The 11,902-nt window shown below is 48.1% G+C and overlaps 1 protein-coding gene across 3 annotated transcripts in view; it reads right to left on the bottom strand.

The window, feature by feature from the left end:
• LOC311132817 (semaphorin-4A-like) overlaps positions 1-4,359 on the bottom strand; it is a 53,050-nt gene extending 48,691 nt beyond the window's left edge. For 2 of the 3 annotated variants that reach the window (XM_084166162.1, XM_084166161.1), the window contains exon 1: positions 4,076-4,359. The gene's annotated coding sequence lies outside the window, so the exon portion shown is untranslated. Of the gene's footprint in view, positions 1-4,071 lie in introns of all 3 variants that reach the window. The other variant, XM_084166160.1, reaches the window with a different exon arrangement.
• Between the last annotated feature and the right edge of the window lie 7,543 nt (positions 4,360-11,902).

Genomic DNA, 11,902 nt, shown 5'->3' on the forward strand with positions numbered 1-11,902 from the left:
TATTAAATTGATTTATTATATACTTTTTTTAAATGTAGATGTTCCAAAGGCACGCATCAGCGGCTTGTATGCAGCTTGTATGTGTGGAGGTCTGGAGATGCTAAATGTGTTTGTTAATTAACTGTCAATTATCGTGAGACAGGCAGTCTTTTGCATTACAATAACCGTTTGACCGCCACAGCCCTAGGTAGGGGTAACCCCAGCTGCAAAGAAAGAGAAGACTTGTCTTTGTCAGGGTACAGGTATGGCATCGAGAGAGTGGGACAGAGAGGAAAATCTCCTGGAATGGCTCAGCGAAGGCTTTGATCCCCTAGGCCCCTGTGGGGTTGCCATGACTACAGCAGATCTGACCAGCCCAGAGCATAGAGAGGTGAGGAGGAGTTACAGCTCCACGAACCGTTCCTGTCAGGAAGTCATTTAGCCATTCATTGTAGCCATTGGCGCTCTGTAGAGTTGCTATTTTCTCGAGTTCTCGTGTCAATTAACTCGTGACATTCCTTAATTACTCATTATACTAAAAAAAGTCAGATTTAAAGTGGAACTGACAGCGTTTTAGCAACATGCAATCGTATTAAAATCTGTTCATATACACCCACAGGAAGAAAAATGTTATTTATTTTTATTTTATTTCTGACAAGAAAGCACTTTCATATATTCATTTTCATACTTTAATAGAATGTTTGGGAATGATGTAGAGCAAGGCATTTGTGAAAATTCTATAGCAATATAGAGTTGTAAAGCGGCTGCGCGTTTGGACAATTAATAGACGCTGCAGTAAATAAACCCTAATAAAAACATGTATTGTCCAGGACCAGACTCTACACAGCCATAGCCAATCAGAGCTACAGTAGACCTAAACTCAGCAAAAAAAGAAACGTCCCTTTTTCAGGACCCTGTCTTTCAAAGATAATTCGTAAAAATCCAAATAACAACACCTGCACAGGATCGGTACATCCGAACATCACACCTGCAGGACAGGTACAGGTTGGCAACAACAACTGCCCGAGTTACACCAGGAACGTACAATTCCTCCATCAGTGCTCAGACTGTCCGCAATAGGCTGAGAGGCTGAACTGAGGGCTTGTAGGCCTGTTGTAAGGCAGGTCCTCACCAGACATCACCAGCAACAACGTCGCCTATGGGCACAAACCCACCGTCGCTGGACCAGACAGGAATGGCAAAAAGTGCTCTTCACTGACGAGTCGCGGTTTTGTCTCAACAGGGATTTGCGTTTATCGTCGAAGGAATGAGCGTTACACCGAGGTGGGATCGATTTGGAGGTGGAGGGTCCGTCATGGTCTGGGGCGGTGTGTCACAGCATCATCGGACTGAGCTTGTGTAACAGCGTTGCTTCCGTCCCTCTCCTCGCCCCTACCTGGGCTCGAACCAGGGACCCTCTGCACACATCAACAACAGTCACCCTCGAAGCACCGTTACCCATCGCTCCACAAAAGCCGCGGCCCTTGCAGAGCAAGGGAAACAACTACTTCAAGGTCTCAGAGCGAGTGACGTCACCGACTGAAATGCCACTAGCGCGCACCGCTAACTAGCTAGCCATTTCACACCGGTTACACTCACCCCCCTTTTGACCTCCTCCTTTTCCGCAGCAACCAGTGATCCGGAAGACATCCTCCTCCCTCATGTGGTACCCTTCCTGCAGGCTCATCCTGACATGACCCTCCAGCATGACAATGCCACCAGCCATACTGCTCGTTCTGTGCGTGATTTCCTGCAAGACAGGAATGTCACTGTTCTGCCAAGGCCAGCGAAGGGCCCAGATCACAATCCCATTGAGCACGTCTTGGACCTGTTGGATCGGAGGGTGAGGGCTAGGGCCATTCCCCCCAGAAATGTCCGGGAACTTGCAGGTGCCTTGGTGGAAGAGTGGGGTAACATCTCACAGCAAGAACTGGCAAATCTGGTGCAGTCCATGAGGAGGAGATGCACTGGAGTACTTAATGCAGCTGGTGGCCACACCAGATACTGACTGTTACTTTTGATTTTGACCCCACCTTTGTTCAGGGACACATTATTCAATTTCTGTTAGTCACATGTCTGTGGAACTTCTTCAGTTTATGTCTCAGTTGTTAAGTTTGCTGAAAATAAACGCAGTTGACAGTGAGAGGACGTTTCTTTTTTTGCTGAGTTTATATGCAAATAGGCCATTTTCCACACAGGCCTGCCATCATTCACTTTGAACTGGGCTGCGTGTTTACAGGCAACAGTAACAGCGCAATTTTAGATAATTAGAAAGCATTCGCCAAAAAAATACACCTGAATGGATTTCTGCAAATATGTAAATAACACGGGAGTCCTCTTACATTTGGGAACTTTACAGTCTTATTGATCAAACAACAATGAGGTAGGCTCTCTCTCACTCAGTTGCCTATGCACATCAACAACAAGATCAACTAATGTTAGAAAGAGCGAGATAGGAGCTCAAATCTAACGAGTGAACAGTAGATAAACCTTTTCAGCTTGTAGTTGGCCGTCAAAATTGCACTGATAAACGATGGAGAATAGTAGCCTGCTTGCCTTTCTGCAGCTTGCCTGCCAATTCATGCTTGTCCCGAACCCACGTTTTGACAACTGAGTGGGAACTTGCCTGCCCACCCATTTGATGGATGCCAAATACATTTGATTGACAACTAAGAGATAGGCTAACTGTGGATAACAGTCGTTCAAGTTCAGCATAGCTACCTAGCAAAGTGATTCATATTTCTTGCTAGCTAACCAAATGACACCTGCATCTCTAGCTGTAGCCACGGAAAAACGATATGGGGGGGAAAAGTCATCCACTCGTCCAATGACATCATCCTCCCAGCAGCTAGTTATACTGAACAAAAATATAAAACGCAATATGCAACAATTTCAAAGATTTTACTGAATTACAATTCCTGAGGGGATCGGTCAATTTAAATTAATTAATTAGGCCCTAATCTATGGTTTCACATGACTGGGAATACAGAAATGCATCTGGTGGTCACAGATACCTTTAAAAAAAAAATGGGCCTCAGGATCGCTTCATGGTATTTCTGTGCATAGATAAAATGCAATTGTGCTCGTTGTCCGTAGCTTATGCCCACCGCCACCATGGGGCACTCTGTTCACAACGTTGACATCAGCAATCAGCTCGCCCACACAACGCCATACACGTGGTCTGTGTCTGTGAGGCCGGTTGGACGTTCTGCCAAATTCTCTAAAATGACGTTGGAGGTGGCTTATGGTAGAGAAATGAACATCCTATTATCTTGCAACGGCTCTGGTGGTCATTCCTGCAGTCAGCATGCCAATTGCACGCTCCCTCAAAACATCTTTGGCATTGTGTTGTGACAAAACTGCACATTTTAGAGTGGCCTTTTATTGTCCCCAGCACAAGATGCACCTGTGTAATTATCATGCTGTTTAATCAGCTTCTTGATATGCCACACCTGTCAGGTGGATGGATTACCTTGGCAAAGGTGAAATGCTCACTAACAGGGATGTAAACAAATTTGTGCCCAAAATTTGAGAGATATTACTAAACACCCACAAACGTTGAATTCCAGAGTGAACTCTGGATGTAAATTGTATAACATTAAAATAACAAACCCAAGTACAAGAGAATGGAAAACGGTCAATACTTTCCACTCCCGAAACATTCCACAGCGCGAGTCCGCCACAGGCAGCGGGAAGCACGTGTTTTCCCAAGTTCATTCCAGAATTGTGTTCTTTACGTATACAGGGCGCAAAAGTCATTCAGAATCATTTGCAAAATACAATCGTACATTATCACAAATGTGCATCGGTTGTTTTGTTCCGTTTCCAGTTACAACGCAAATTCCAGAAACCTGTGCAGGCTGCCAGGACACGAGAGTATGCTGGCTATAACATGGGCTGTTTGCAATCAAAACTCACTTAAAAAAGCCGAGCTAGCAAACGTTAGCAGGCTAACAACGTTACCTGGTTGTGCTGGTTGAAATATGCTAATTTAAATTGCATAGCTAGCTATATAGCCTACCTTTAACGTGTTGTAGCGCAAACGAATTGAAAAAAGCTACTAAGATGCCCTACTGGACACAGCGTTCTTACCTACATCTCAAAGTGCAAAGGATTGTGTATTTCCCCTTTGTTGTTCTAGCCAGAGCGCCCTTGCGTTCAGGTAGACTGGATCTGATTGTTGTAGTAGCCTACCTACGCCGCTCAGGTAGTAAGCTCTCCTCTCGCTACGAACGAAATAAGTCGTGCCCACAAGAGGAAACCGCTGACCGTAAACATTTGCTCATGGAGCTCCAAACGCCTGTCTGCTTCCTCCCATACAATTGTATGGCCCCCGCTCAGAGCGAAGTGAACACACACCGTCGATCAACAGATTGCTGTAGACTATCTCTGGTGATCAACAGGCGCCATCTACATGAGGAAACCTGCAAGACTATAACCAAAAATTATATTATCCTAAACTGCTGATAACACAATATGGTAGGCTATACGGACTAATCCACTATGTCGCTTGTGGTCACATCATTACATTTTCCCTTCATTACAATTAAAGTTAACACATTTTCTCAATACCATTGTCAACTTAAAGCCCATTCTGGCTTTTACTGGCATCATCCACTACTAACTCAACTTCAGCACAGCATTCTGGCAGACATATTACTTGACTATCCGTTTTTGGAAACAACAATGCCGATTATAATAGGTCTACTGTAGGATATATTTTGGAATAGGTAGGCCTAGCCAAATTGATTTGAACAAACCCTGAAACTAAGATGGCCCATTGAAATCCACAAAATGACAAAAGTATCTCATAGCCTAAGCTTTTAATTACAAATCAAACCATTGGGTAGGCTTTTCACGCTTACCTTGTAGGCGAAACCACCTTACAGGTGATACCTGGATGAGTGTAGCCTATGACGTACAAATAAATTACCTGGGAAAAGTTACATATTGTTTAGCCATTCATTTGTTTGATATATGCTGGACCAGCCTGCTGAGTATAAAACAAAACTTAACCTACACAGCACAGGATGCATAAACCCCCAACATCTGCCTGCAACCCTGCGCCTCAGAGCTCATAACAGGTGCAGACATGTACTGTAGATAATTGATACGTTTTACCTGGTAATGACTTGATCATGCTCCCTCCACAGAATTTCTCATCAGTCAGTCTCTCTCTGGTCTATTCTCTGGTGAAAATTCGAGAAAGCTCTTCCCTCAGCCTTCTTGTTGGGATGGTTTACGGAAGGTCATTAAGGAAAGGACAAGAGAAACGCTTATTATAACAGACCATCATTTTCTTGTCATGTCATTTAAATCAATTTGCCACCGCAGCCGCTATCTTGGATAGTCAGATGGGCGTTACATGCCTATACCCGCGGCAATTTCGAACGAGGCAGTTAAACAACTGCTAAAACATATCTCCGAAACGGTTAGGGTACTAGGGGGTAACTAGCCCCCCCCAAGAATAATGTCTATTGCTGACACACAAAAAGCAACTTTAGAGAAAACTTGGTATGGGATAGGGTTTCACACAAGTGTGTTAAAATCTATTTAATCCGTTTTATTTAGAAATTCTTTAGTAAGTAATACTTAAAAGCTAAGTCTAGTTGTCTTATTTTAATTATTTTAATAAAATATGGTTGGGGGGATGGTGTTGAACATGTCACCATTAATATCCGGACTATGAGGAGATTTTATGTAAAGTCCCTTTTTTTCCCCCTCACCTGCACATTAATTTTCTTTGTTCTTTCTTTGTTGTTACTTTTCCATACAATCCATTATGTACAATTGCACTAAATAGTATTTGAATAATGCAAGATTTTAGATCCCAGCAGTCTTTAAAATGACATTCAGGAGCAAAAGGTTTTCAATAGTTGTTTTTAATTCATTAAAAACAATATTCATTGGAATATAATATTGGAATGGAATATAACTAATAACATTACATAACATTGGAATATAACATTTAATAACAATAACTGAACTAATTAATTCAGTGTAACATTGATGTGGCAACTCTCTTATGCTCTGCTATTGCACGATTCTAATTTGTACATAGGTCACAAATAAAGCTATCCCCAGTAAAACTGGAGCACAACTCATGAGCCTACCTCCTGCACTGGTCACACCTAATTCAATCCCCACCTGTGACTGAAAACAGGGGGAGAGATGCCAATTGAAAAGCTCTCTTAAAAACGTAGCTAGCTATCTAGCTACAGGACATAAAATGCTGTGTAAAATAGCTAAAAGGCTATAAAGTAACATTAATTGTAAAACTAGCAGTCACTAGTGGAAACATTTATAACTGCAATTAAGTTATGTTATCTTTTTCATGTATTTTACGTCAGACGATCTAGTAGTAAGGTTGCTAGCTAGCACTCCTAGCAGCTTATGCTAACTGGCTAGCATTTACTGCTAGTGAAATTGCTAGCTAGCAAGTTAGCATAACCCAGTCCTTCTCAAATAGTGGGGCACGCCCCCCTGGGGGGGCTCGGAGCGATGCCAGGGGGGGCGCGTGTGACCCCGGGGAACATGCTTTTTTTTGCCGCAGGGAGTAGTTTTTTTTTGCACTGAACAAGAGCACACAGCACAGAGCAGGAGATATGAAGTGCAGATAACAAACCCTTAAGAGACACCATGGAAAAATATTTAACAGGGATGAAAAGAAAGGCGGAGAGAGACAGAGATTTATGGACAGGTCGTTAGCTCTAAGTCTAGGTATTCCATTGGTTCCCCTATCCACTCCACTGCCCACCAAAGCACTTGACAGTCGACCATTAGGGTCAGGGTTCATTAGGGAAGTTACAGCACCAGTCTAGATGGTTACCCAAAGGACCCATAGAGAGCACGTCACATTTTTATTATTATTTCCCTGTTGTGTTGGTCTTCCCTGGTTAGCACTACACAACCCCACCTTTTCATGGCTGCAGAGGGTTCTCACGTGGTGGTTGCGAGAGTGTCAGGGTAGGTGCCTAGCTGTTTCCGTTGGTGCAATCACAGTGGAAAGTCCAGACACTTCCTCCACCGTGCGCATCCCACCAGAAAACCTAGATTTGGCGCATGCGTTTTCCAAAACACGCAACCAAATTACCACCTCATCAGGGCGGGGGGGATTGCGCGATAAACCTACGAGTAGACGCTGTGCCTCCCAGGAGTCATGTATATCCCCTGTCGCAGGCTGAAACGGAGGCAATGGAGACATACGTCTCCGAGTCCCTGTGCCAGGGGTTCATATGTCCCTCCGCTTCGCCCGCCTCCTCAAGTTTCTTTTTTGTGAAGAAGAAAGATAGAGGTCTGCGCCAGTGCACTGATTACCGAGCATTGAACAAGGGGACAATACGTTATAGTTATCCTCTGCCCCTCATCCCATCTGTGATCGAGTCAATGCATGGGGTGCGCTTTTTCACAAAATTAGATCTTGGGAGTGCGTATAACCTGGTGCGTGTCCGAGAAGGGGACGAATGGAAGACAGCATTCAGCACAACCACGGGGCATTACGAATATCTGGTGATGCCGTACGGTTTGTTTAATGCTCCATACGTTTTCCAGTCCTTTGTGAACAAGGTGTTTCGGGACATGCTTGGTCACGGTGTAGTGGTCTACATCGATGACATTCTGGTGTATTCCGCTACGCGCGCCGAGCATTGGAAACTGACTGTTGGAAAATGACCTTAATGCCAAGGCAGAGAAGTGTTTGTTTTTCCAGCAGTCCGTCTCCTTCCTCGGATACCGCATTACCACCTCAGGTGTGGAGATGGAGGGAGATCGCATTTCAGCCGTGCGTAATTTGCCGACTCCAACCACAGTAAAGGAGGTGCAGCGCTTTATTGGCTTTGCCAACTACTATCGGAGGTTTATCCGGGGCTTTGGCAAGGTCACAGCTCCCATCACATCTCTGTTGAAGGGTGGGCCGTCCCGGCTCCGCTGGTCTGCTGAGGCTGACAGGGTCTTCAGTAACCTGAGGGTTCTGTTAATAATAATAATAATAATAATAATATGCCATTTAGCAGACGCTTTTATCCAAAGCGACTTACAGTCATGCGTGCATACATTTTTGTGTATGGGTGGTCCCGGGGATCGAACCCACTACCTTGGCGTTACAAGCGCCGTGCTCTACCAGTTGAGCTACAGAGGACCACTGTTCACCTCAGCCCCGGTACTGGCCCATCCCAATCCATCACTACCGTTCGTAGTGGAGGTGGATGCGTCTGAGGTAGGGATAGGCGCTGTCCTGTCTCAGCGCTCGGGCACGCCACCCAAGCTCCGCCCCTGTGCCTTCTTCTCCAAGAAGCTCAGCCCGGCAGAGCAGAACTATGACGTTGGTGATCGGGAGCTGTTGGCTGTAGTCAGAGCCCTGACAGTGTGGAGGCACTGGCTCGAGGGGGCAAAACACCCTTTCCTCGTCTGGACGGACCACCGTAACCTGGAGTACATCCGGGCAGCGAGGAGCCTGAACCCTCGCCAGGCCAGGTGGGCCCTATTCTTCACCCGGTTTGAGTTTACTCTGTCATACATCCCGGGTACGAAGAACTTGAAGGCAGACGCGCTGTCACGACTGTACGACACAGAGGAGAGGCCCATAGACAACACCCCCATACTCCCGGCCTCGTGCATTGTGGCGCCAGTAGTATGGGTGATGGACGTGGACATAGAGTGGGCGGTACGCACAGAGCCATCTCCACCTCAGTGTCCAGCTGGGCTGCAGTACGTGCCGTTTCTTGTCCGTGACCGTCTGATCTATTGGGCCCACACGTCTCCCTCCTCTGGTTCCCAGGTATCGGTCGTACAGTGTGCTGCCTGACCGGAAAGTACTGGTGGCCTACCATGGCAAAGGACGTGAGGGTGTATGTCTCCTCCTGCTCGGTGTTCGCCCAGATTAAGGCACCTAGGCACCCCCCAGCGGGTAAGTTACAGCCCTTACCAGTTCCACAACGGCCATGGTCCCACCTGTGTATTGACTTCCTAACTGATCTTCCCCTCTCTCAGGGTAACACCACCATCCTGGTCGTTGTGGACCTCTTTTCAAAAGCCTGTTGCCTCCTTCCTCTGCCCGGTCTCCCCACGGACCTGCAGACGGCGGTGGCCCTGTTTCCTCACGTCTTCCGGCACTACGGGGTGCCAGAGGACATAGTGTCTGACCGGGGTCCCCAGTTCACATCCAGGGTCTGGAAGGCGTTCATGGAACGTCTGGGGGTCTAGGTCAGCCAGACCTCTGGGTTTCACCCCGAGTCTAATGGGCAGGTGGAACTGGTGAATCAAGATGTGGGTAGGTTCCTGCAGTCCTACTGCCAGGACTGGCCGGCGGTGTGGTCGGTGTTTTTGCCATGGGCCGAATATGCCCAGAACTCTCTTCGCCACTGCTCCACTAACTTAACTCCCTTTCAATGTGTCTTAGGTTATCAGCCGGTTCTGGCATCATGGCATCCAAGCCAGACCGAAGCTCCTGCGGTGGATGACTGGTTTCGGCGTGCGGAGGAGACGTGGAACCCTGCTCATGTTCACCTCCAGCGCGCCGTGCGTCACCAGAAGGCCAACGCTGACCGGCACCGCAGTGAGGCCCCGGTTTTTGTACCGGGTGATCGGGTCTGGCTCTCGACCCAGAATCTGCCCCTCCGCCTGCCCTGCCGGAAGCTGAGCCCGCGGTTTGTGGGGCCGTTCAAAGGCCTGAGGAGAATCAAAGAGGTTACCTATAGGTTACTACTCCCTCCAGATTACCGTAGTAACCCCTCGTTTCATGTGTCTCTCATCGGGCCGGTGGTGGCTGGTCTGCTCCAGGAGTCTGAGATGCGGAAGGTCCCTCCGCCCCTTCTGGACATCGAGGGGGCCCTGGCGTACTCTGTCCGTTCCATCCCGGGTAGGGGGCCTTCAGTACCTCGTGGAGTGGGAGGGGTACGGTCCGGAGGAGCGGTGTTGGGTCCCGGTGAGGGATATCCTGGGTCCCTGTGAGGGATATCCTCGATCCCTCCCTGTTGCGGGATTTCCACTGTTGCCATCCGGCTCCCCTGCTCCGCATCCTCCTGGCCGTCCCCGAGGCCGGTGTCGGCACGCTGCTGGATCTGCACATTAGGGGGGGGGGGGTGTACTGTCACGACTTCCTCCGAAGCTTCCTCCGAAGCTGCCTCCTCTCCTTGTTCGGGCAGGCTTCGGAGGAAGTCGTCACCGGCCTTCTAGCTACTGCTGCTCCTAATCTCATCATTCCATTTGTTTTGTCTTGTTTATTGCACACACCTGGTTTCAATTCCCAGTACCTGTATAACTGTTCCCTCTGCCCCCTTGTCTTTGTGTGTGATTGTTTATTGTGGAGATTATATGAGCTCGGTGGAGCTCCTTGTACTTTGTATTGACATATATTGTCATGAACCCTGCGTCCTGAGTATGTTCCTGCCTGGGTTGCCGTTTTTCTGCTCGGTATCTCCTGTTTTCCCGAAGGTTCCTGAACACACCCTGTCCGGTTGCCGGGCGACGTTGCTAGGCGGGTGATCTCTCGATTACCCACACCTGCTTCTCATCAGCCTCGGCACACCTGGTCCTGATCATCACCCCTTCTTAAGCTCTGACCTGACATCCATTCCCTGCCGGATCGTTAGCCATTAACAGTATGTTTTGCCAGCGTATCAGCCTCTGAGTACTAGCGTTAGTTTTGTTGTTTTTGCACCTTGTTGACCTGCCTTGTACTTACCTCAGTTTTTTTCTGTCTACAGTAATTCTCCCGGAACCTTCACCCAACCCCTGCCGTGCCATCATTTAATCTGCCACTTCACCTCCACCTACTCATCTCCGCCACCCGCTCCGTCTCCTGGATTATTCTGCATCCTTTTGAATCTGTAAATAAACACTCACCTTCGTTCAACTCACCTTGTCCTGGTCTGCTTCTGGGTTCGGTCTTAGAGAACCGTGACAGAACGATCCGGCCAGAAATGAACCCAGCGGACCTGGACTCTGTTCGCCATGCCATTACCCATCAGGAGAAGATGTTGGGACAACATAGCACGGCGCTACAGGAGATAGCGTTGTCAGTTTGGAACTTTTCTACCAGTCTGACAAAGATCCAGGCTCAGCTCAGTTTGCCGGTGGAGAATCCACCACCGATTTCACCCATCTCGCCTGCCGCTTCTGGTGCTGTGCCCTTCCGTGAGCCCAAGGTTCCGACGCCTGATAAATATGAGGGGGATTTGGGAAGATGCCATTCCTTTCTTATGCAGTGTGGATTAGTGTTCGATCTACAGCCCCACTCTTATGCCACAGACAAGGCTAGGATAGCCTTTGTCATTGAATTGCTGCGTGGTAGAGCCCTGGAGTGGGCTTCAGCCGTATGGGAACGACAGGACACCTGCATGGCTTCATACCAGGAGTTCACGGCAGAGATGAGGAAGCTGTTTGACCATCCTGTCCGAGGTAAGGACGCAGCTAAACGCCTGTTTTCTCTTCACCAAGGAGCTCGCAGAGTTGCCGACTTAGTTATCGAATTCAGGACATTGGCTGTGGAGAGTGGGTGGAATGAAGAGTCACTGCAAGCGGCCTTTTATCGGGGGTTGTCGGAGCAACTCAAGAATGAGCTGATCTCCTATCCGGAGCCTAGTGACCTGGACAGTTTGGTCGCTTTGTCTATTCGGGTGGATAACAGAGTTCAAGAGAGGAGGGAGAAGCAATGGGGCCCGTCCAATCAATCAGCTTCTCGGTTCCCAGTCGGGTCAGGAGGTGGACCAGAACGCGTCGATCTTTGTCCACCACACGGGATTAGTGGAGAGGTCCTGCCTCTAGATTCTGAACCCATGCAAGTGGGGCGGCACGGGTTAACCAAGGAGGAGCGCCAACATAGACGTGAGACCAACCGCTGCCTCTACTGTGGTAGTTCGGGACATTACATCTCCACTTGTTCCCAGCGGCCGTCAAACTGCCCGGCTCGCTAAGTTTGGGAGGA

Source organism: Coregonus lavaretus (assembly GCF_964263955.1).
Source record: "Coregonus lavaretus genome assembly, chromosome: 7".
NCBI lineage: Eukaryota > Metazoa > Chordata > Actinopteri > Salmoniformes > Salmonidae > Coregonus > Coregonus lavaretus.